The sequence below is a fragment of the Bidens hawaiensis genome, unplaced genomic scaffold, assembly GCF_021521415.1.
Source record: "Bidens hawaiensis isolate Kalapana, Puna unplaced genomic scaffold, B.hawaiensis_p1.1 tig00018026_1, whole genome shotgun sequence".
NCBI classification, from domain to species: domain Eukaryota; kingdom Viridiplantae; phylum Streptophyta; class Magnoliopsida; order Asterales; family Asteraceae; genus Bidens; species Bidens hawaiensis.
Window position 1 is genome coordinate 393205 of NW_027492718.1, and position 9280 is coordinate 402484.

Here is a 9280-nt window from a genome sequence, read left to right on the forward strand (position 1 = left end):
GGGTTTACGCGATTCAAGCCGCGGAACCATCAAGGAAAGGATACAGCGGGCCTCGCCCATGGTGCAGCAAATGCAAGTATCACCACGAGGGTGAATGCGCAAAAATCGAATGCGCCAAATGTGGCAGACCAGGACACAAGGCGATGAATTGTCGCATCAGAGAAGCTGGATCGAGCGACAGCTGCTACGCATGCGGGAAGCCTGGACACTTCAGTCGGGATTGCCCACAGAAAGGAAACCAAGCTCGCGGGAGAGCTTTTGTGATCGGCGCGGGTGAAGCAAAGGAAGAGCCGAATGTGGTAACCGGTACGTTTTTGCTTAACGGTCATTATGCATCTGTCTTATTTGATACTGGCGCTGACCTAAGTTTTATATCCCATGAGTTTAAAGACTCCCTGGGCTTAGCGACCAGTAGGCTAGACAAACCTTATACTATAGAACTAGCCAATGGTAGGCAGTTATGCGCGAATGAAAGGACTGAGCAATGTGTATTAGTCATGGGAGGTCATGAGTTCAATATAAACTTGTTGCCAATAGATTTGGGAAGTTTCGATATTGTGGTAGGTATGGATTGGTTGGTCGAGAATCTCGCGGAGATTGTTTGTCATGAGAAGCAGGTTCGGATTCCACTGTTGAACGGAGAAACTTTGATGATTCAAGGGGAAAGAAAGGGAGTTGCGATGAAACTGATTTCGTGCCTAAAGGCGCGCAAGTGCCTAAGGAAAGGGTACTACGCCTTCCTGGCGCATGTAATAGAGAAGGGAGATGAGCGAAGAATTGAAGACTTACCTGTAGTGCGCGAATTTCCAGAAGTTTTTCCTAAAGATCTGCCCGGATTGCCGCCACCGCGACAAATCGAGTTTCGAATTGATTTGGTCCCAGGAGCTGCGCCAGTAGCCCGAGCGCCTTATCGATTAGCTCCATCTGAGATGCAAGAGCTATCCAATCAGTTACAGGAACTTTTGGATAAGGGTTTCATACGCCCAAGCTTTTCACCTTGGGGAGCTCCAGTACTGTTTGTTAAGAAGAAGGATGGTTCGTTCCGGATGTGTATTGACTACAGGGAGCTGAATAAGCTGACAGTCAAAAATCGGTACCCCTTACCGAGGATTGACGACTTATTTGACCAGTTGCAGGGATCCAGTTATTATTCGAAGATAGATCTACGGTCAGGATACCACCAACTTAGGGTCCATGAGGAAGACGCGCCAGCCTTCCGAACCAGATATGGCCATTATGAGTTCTTAGTGATGCCTTTCGGGCTAACTAATGCGCCGGCTATATTCATGGATCTGATGAACCGTGTGTGCAAACCATACTTGGACAAGTTTGTGATTGTGTTTATAGATGATATTCTAATTTACTCCCGAACCAAGGCCGAGCATGAGCAACACTTGAGGTTGATTTTGGAATTGTTAAGGAAAGAAAGGTTGTATGCAAAGTTTTCTAAATGTGAGTTTTGGCTTAGAGAGGTTCACTTTCTCGGTCACGTTGTAAACGAGAAAGGAATACACGTCGATCCTTCTAAGGTTAAAGCCATCGAAAACTGGGAAGCGCCAAAAACCCCAACTGAGGTGAGGCAATTCCTTGGACTAGCTGGCTACTATCGACGCTTCATTGAGAACTTCTCCAAGATAGCTCTACCTCTGACCGCGCTAACTCAGAAAGACAAGGCGTTTATTTGGGGCGAGAATCAGGAAGCGGCATTTCAAATGTTGAAACAGAAGTTATGTAGTGCGCCAATTTTATCTTTACCAGAGGGGACGGATGACATCGTCGTTTACTGCGACGCTTCACACCAGGGACTTGGATGTGTCCTTATGCAGCGAGACAAAGTTATAGCGTATGCCTCGCGCCAACTCAAGACCAATGAAAAGAACTACACAACGCATGATTTAGAACTTGGAGCGGTTGTCTTCGCGCTAAAGATTTGGCGCCATTACCTCTACGGTACGAAATGTGTAATCTTTACGGATCATAAGAGCCTCCAACATATATTCAATCAGAAGGATTTAAACATGAGGCAACGAAGATGGGTTGAATTGTTGAATGATTATGATTGCGAGATCAAGTATCATCCGGGGAAAGCGAATGTGGTAGCAGACGCGCTAAGCAGAAAGGAGCGAATAAAAACACTACAGGTCAAGGCCCTAAAGCTAACAATTCACGCAGAGCTCTCTACGCGCATCCGAGACGCTCAGCAAGAAGCCTTGAAACCAGAGTTTGTTAAAACTGAATCCCTTGGGGGTATGATTAAGAATTTGGAACTTAAAGGGAACACTCGATATTTTGCCAACCGCATATGGGTCCCTCTCAAGGGAGGACTGCGCGAGCAGGTATTAAACGAAGCTCACAAGACGCGGTATTCCGTACATCCTGGCGCAGACAAGATGTACCAAGATGTTAAAATGTTGTATTGGTGGCCCAATCTTAAAGGCGCCATCGCGACACATGTCAGTAAGTGCCTGACGTGTTCAAAGGTAAAGGCTGAATACCAGAAGCCGTCGGGGTTACTTCAACAGCCAGAAATTCCCATGTGGAAGTGGGAACAAATCTCCATGGATTTCATCACCAAACTACCAAGGACACCTGGGGGTTACGACACGATATGGGTTATTGTAGATCGGCTAACTAAGTCAGCGCACTTCCTGCCGATTAAAGAAACTGATAAAATGGAAAAGTTAGCCCGACTATATATTCGAGAAGTAGTTTCAAAACATGGAGTCCCAGTGTCCATCATTTCTGATAGAGATAGTCGGTTCACCTCAAGGTTTTGGAGATCATTACAAGAGGGGTTAGGTACTCGACTGGACATGAGTACGGCTTATCACCCCCAAACGGATGGACAAAGCGAACGAACGATCCAGACATTGGAAGATATGCTGCGCGCGTGCGCGATCGATTTTGGAGGTAGTTGGGATACCCACCTTCCGTTGGTTGAATTTTCTTACAATAACAGTTATCACACAAGCCTCAAGGCAGCGCCGTTTGAAGCGTTATATGGGCGCAAGTGTAGATCCCCACTGTGTTGGGCTGAAGTGGGCGACAAGCAAATGACTGGTCCAGAAGTGATCCAAGAAACAACAGACAAGATTTTTCAGATAAGGGATCGCCTTAAGGCAGCACGCGACAGACAGAAAAGTTATGCTGATATGAGAAGGAAACCGTTGGAGTTTCAAGTAGGGGATAAAGTACTTTTGAAAGTCTCTCCATGGAAGGGAGTCCCCCGTTTCGGTAAGCGAGGAAAGCTAAATCCGCGCTACATTGGACCATTTGAGATCCTGGAGAGGATCGGTCCAGTTGCTTATAAACTCCGTCTACCCGCCGAACTCAGTGGAGTTCATGATACGTTTCATGTATCCAACCTCAAGAAGTGTTTATCTGACGAAACGTTGATTTTACCGTTGGAAGAAATTCATATTGACAAACAGCTGCACTTCGTAGAAGAACCCATAGCAGTAACCGATTGGAAAGAACAAAAGTTACGCAGAAGCAAAATCAAGTTAGTAAAGGTTCAATGGAACTCGAGGCGTGGGCCTGAATTCACTTGGGAAAGAGAAGACCAGATGCGCACAAAATACCCACACCTCTTTCAGAACATGGCTCTGCCAGCAACGTCTCCTAAATTTCGGGACGAAATTCGTTTAACGAGGGGAGAATGTGACAACCGGTAATTTCCCAAACCCATAAGCTAAGTAATCAACCTAATAATTAGGTGATTGTAAATATTAGGCGCGTGCATTTGTTATGTGCGCCCTGCGCGAGCGCGCCATGTTAGTCAGCGCGTGCAGTTGTTATGTGCAACCTGCGCGAGCGCACCATGTTAAGAACCAGCGTGAGCATATGTTATATGCGCCATGCGTGAATGATTTGGCTTTATGTTTTATGTAACTTAAACATTATGTTGTCTATGGGTTGACCATCCCGCATGATGCTAAGGCGGGTGCATCCTACATCGTTTATGCGCGTGCGGAAGGGAACTAACCTACCCGCATGGCGGGAACGTTGAGAGCTAGTTTGTCCGAAGCTCCAAGATGGAATTGACTTCAACATGACTGATCACTATGTTGAAATACCAAGACCACCTGGAGAATCTACAAATGAAACTCAAATGTCCCTAACTGCGAGAAGGTTACGCACCTACCCGCAGCAAAGACATGTCCTATACGCAGAAAGCTATGCGCACCAAGTTATACGCGCAGAACACTTGGTCTATTCTCCAGTTAAGGAGATTACTCCCGCCCGAAAGGAAACAGTAGCGTGTTTCAGAGATTTTCCACTTTTTACTGTACACTGACAAAAGTACCTGAAAAAGCACACTGTAACATGAAAAGTCAACTGTCAGCCACCCTATTCTCACCAACCCCAGACCTGCATGTTCTGTCCAAATCAAAATCTTTTATCCACCACTCCACTCTTAAGTAAATAATAATAACTTCCATGCTTTATCATCATTACATTTAGATATGAAAAGATTTCAATCCCCTAAAGCAAGGGATTGTGTTCCCTTGAGTTTGCCTATAAAATTGTAGCCTAAATTATCACCCAAAACACACTTCAAAGAACTACAAACTTGCACTAATCCTTTCCCAAGCATCCGTTGTTTCCAGCTCCGATCCTGTTACTAGGTAAGCCGAGAATATAACCTTGATACCTACTATCCAACCCTTATATTCTCCTATTTCTTGATCTTAATATATATACTTGTTATTTAATCGTATTCTAGACCTTCGATTCCGAGGCCAACACCAAGAAAACCCGAATCTCGATTAATCCCTTAACAAGAACCTCAGGTGAGTCTCACAGCCCCTATTTTCACTGTTTTCACTGTTTTAAACTGCTTTCGGGGCGAGGGACACGTACTTAAATAATGTTTTATCATGGTATACTTACAAGCTATGAAAGCGATTATGTGTTTAAGTTATGTTTCATGATGAGCAATGCAAACGGTTATCTAAGGTTTTCAACGTATGTGCGCTAGAACTCGAGTAAGTGATCACTTTACCATTGGAACTCTAAGGGTAGGGACTGCTGGTTTGATCCGCCCACTCGTAGGGGTCGCACCTCTTTGCATGGACGAGTGCCTGGCATGGGGCAGTACTATGGGGTTGAGCCCGCTCGTAGGGGTCGCGCCTCTTTGCATGGACGAGCGCCTTGTTTTCCGGCACAACGTCTGCGCGTAACCCGCGGGACGGTATCCTTAGCTCGTAGGGGCAATGCCTCTTTGCATGGACGAGCACAGTTTCTCAGAATTGTTCGCGCGTAACCCGCGGGACAGTATCCTTAGCTCGTAGGGGCAATGCCTCTTTGCATAGACGAGTCTAGTTTTCCAGAAACGTCTGCGCGTAACTCGCGGGACGGTTTTACGTTATTTTAGCTCGTAGTGGCTGCGCCACTTACATAGACGAGCACCGTATCCAGAATTTGTTCACGCGTAAACCGCGGAACGATTTTTATCAGAATATTGTCAGAATTATGTGTTAATACGATTTTACCAAGCAGATGTTAATGATGTTGCCAGAAATGTTTCAGAATGATTTTATCAAGTTACTAAAACTTGTGAACTCACTCAGTTTATACTGATTCAAATGTTTTTACGTGTCTTTCAGAAGATAACTAGGTAGCGCATGGAGTCACACTTAGAGCACCACACGCTGAACATCTAAAACAAGCTTTTTGGAAGATTTTGGTTTTATCCCCTCGATGCGCACGGTTACCCGCCGCGCAAGGGGATATGGCGAGGAAATCTTCAGTTTTATACTTGGATGTTTCTTTTTGTAATCTTTAAACGATGTAATGTGTTTGTACTAAACTTCTCATGCGCAATAAAAATCTTTGAATGTTTTGCAATGGCCCGTGCTTAATTATCAATCCCCACTCGTGCGCGCCCGGCTGTTTCCGCCGCTCAGGGCCGGGTGTGACATTCGATTTATAAATTAAAGATAAGAGAGGGGCTGAAATGTCGCCGCCGACCATTTGTCACGACTAGAAAATTCTGACTTGGACAAGACCCGGGAACAGGTGATTGGTGATGATTTTCCGGGTGAGACTCTATTGTATGTAAAGGCGAGCGATGAGGGGTTTCCATGGTTTGCTGATCTTGCGAATTATCTATCCTCTGGTGAGTTAGTTCCCTGATTGACATATCAGCAAAAGAAGAAGTTCTTTGCAAATATCAAGTTCTACATTTGGGAGGATCCGTACTTATTCCGTATTGGCTCGGATTAGGTGATTCGAAGATGTGTTTATGGTGATGAAGCTTGTAGTATTCTTCGACATTGTCATGAGGGCCCGACCGGTGGTCATTTTGGTGCGACTTATACTGCCAAACGCGTGTTTGATGCGGGATTCTATTGGCCGACTATTTTTTTGTGATGCGTATGAGTTTTTTTGTTCGTGTGACGCGTTTCAGAGAGCTGGTAACATCTCATCCCAAAATGAGATGCCCCAAAACCCCATCCAAGTGGTTGAGATCTTTGATATATGGGGCATCGATTTTATGGGTCCATTTCCTATGTCTAGAGGAAACAGATACATACTCGTTGCTGTCGACTACGTGTCCAAATGGGTGGAGGCTCAAGCCTTACCTAGAAATGACGCACGAGTTGTAGTGGGATTCCTTCAAAAACTCTTTGCTCGATTTGGTACTCCTAAGACCCTGATCAGTGATCGGGGTACCCACTTTTGTAATGCTCAGATGGATAAGGTTCTGAAACGTTATGGGGTCACCCATCGACTTTCTATGGCCTACCATTCTCAGACTAGAGGTCAAGTGGAAAACACCAATCGTGGTATTAAGAGGATCTTAGAGAAAACAGTAGGGAACAGTCGCGGGGACTGGGCTGAAAAGCTTGATGATGCACTCTGGGCTTTTCGTACTGCATTCAAAACGCCTATAGGGACCACTCCCTTTCGGTTAGTTTATGGAAAGGCGTGCCATCTTCCCGTTGAGTTAGAACATCGTGCGTATTAGGCTTTAAGAGCCGTAAATCTTGATTTATCCGCGGCTGGAAAAAGTCGTTTTCTTCAGATTCACGAGGTTGAGGAATTACGGAATGAGGCGTATGAAAGAAGTTGGGGGTATAAGGAGCGGACAAAGGAACGTCATGATAAACATATTAAGGATCCCAAAGAGTTTAAGTGTGGGGATAAGGTGCTTCAGTATAATTCCCGGTTGAAGTTGTTTCCGGGTAAATTAAAATCCCGATGGGCTGGTCCGTTCGTTGTGAAGGAGGCATTTTCGTTTGGAACGATTGAAATAGAAGCTGATGATGGACATTCTTGGAAAGTGAATGGGCATAGACTGAAGCATTATGTTGGAGGACCACTTGATGATCGCGAGGAGGAGGCGATCTACCTTGATCCGCCTGGAGAGTAGATGTGGAGAGCGCACTAGGGACGTTGCCCGAGTTGTATAGTTTGTATAAAACTTAGTTGCATTATTTTCTTTTATTGTTATTCTTCTTTATTTTATTTTTCTTTGAGTCTGTTTGATGTCTGCTTTGGGTTGTTTTGAGTTTTATTTTGCAGGATTGGATTTTCTTGTTCGTACTCAATCTCCATTCGGATGAGGATTTTCTGAGCCTATCATATTGTAGAGGACATCCAGAAGCTACGGCCACGAATAAAATGCTATACGGTCGCATTGGAACGAGACTTGTGAAGATAACTGCATTATTACCAGGGGAGTCTATTCCAATTTATTGTTTTATTTGCTTACATTTTTATTCTGCTTTATTTTCTGTCTTTTTCTATTCCTACATTGGGGACAGTCTAGATTTTAAGTGTGGTGATGAGAACTGACGTTTTCTTTTGGTACGTTTTCTTTTGGTTAACAAAAGATTTTTTTTTTTAAAAAAAACAAAAAAAAATAAAAAAAACAGTTTAACATTTTATTAAAAAAATAAAAAAGAAAAAAAAATATAAAATAAAAAACATTGGTAAAAAAAATTGTCCCGAAATTTTAATGAATTTTTTTTGCAAATAATGGGAAATGATAGAAAAATTTGATATTGGTTTTTAAAACTACTATTATATATGAGATTAAATAAAAGATTACGCACTAAACTTGAGATGTGTCGGTAGGCCCAACTAGCTTTGATAGTCCTCTTAAGCAGATTTTTATATATCTAATAATATTGAAAAACGGTGAAACCGAATTTCGATGCTTAGGGAGGATTACCATAATCCGAAAACTTTGAGATGGTAAGACTTAGATGCACTCAAACCAGCACACACCACATGTCCATCTTTTTACGAGCTTAGAAATAGTTATATATTTTAGGGTGATATAAAAGATTGATGAAAAAAAAAAGATTGAAAAAAAAGAAGTATGTTTTGAAAGTTTGTTATGAAAGTTATGTATTGTATTATCAAAAGTTGTTCAAGAAAAGCAAAATGCTTGTGAAGAAAGTTTTGTATTGTAAAATGCCAAATGAGCATTCTTTAAAGTTAGTAAAAGAGGCCAAATATGCACTTACTAGACGGGACTTAGAGTTTACGTGTTACCTTGGGGATGGTGACTCTGAGGATACACTATTGGGGCTCGAAGGTTCTTAGTCAATAAATATCAAATTAGGATTTATAGGACAAAGTCCAATAATATTTAGGAATAGCTCGTACGACCTCCACATGACCATTCATCCATCCAAATTTCACCAAGTGCATCTAATTAGTACCATCAACGAGTCCTTGGCTTATGGTGATTTGTCAAACCAGTCTTCTTTGACTCTAGTTTTTCTAGCTCTCTTTGTCTGAGATGGGGTAGGTGTAGCCGCGATTTTTGAACTTAAAGCGCTTAATGCAATTGGGGGCTTGATAGGCTGGTGGCTGGGTTTAAGTGGACAACAATATCGGCAATCGCAGTTTTTGCGTTAATCTGTGCTTAAAAGATAACCTAAATGTTTTTAAAACTAGTCTTGAATTATGATTCCATTGCAAAATATTTTTCGGGGACGAAAAAGGTTTAAGTGTGGGGATATTTGATATGGTTTAAAATATACATGTTATTATATAAATATTCCCTACAATTTTCTAGTATTTTGAGCCAGTTTTTTATTAAATATATTTCTATTTGGCTCATAATTGGATTTTAAAGATTAAATTTTTAAATGAGCTAAAATAAAGTATTTATGCTAAACTTGAGACCACAATGGCATCAAAGTAATAATTGGTGGAATAAATGGCCACATATTTTGTGGAGTTTCATGTTCACTTGCTTAATAAAATATAAAATTCCACGTTAACCATGCTTCAGTTACTTATGATTTTTATCTTTTTT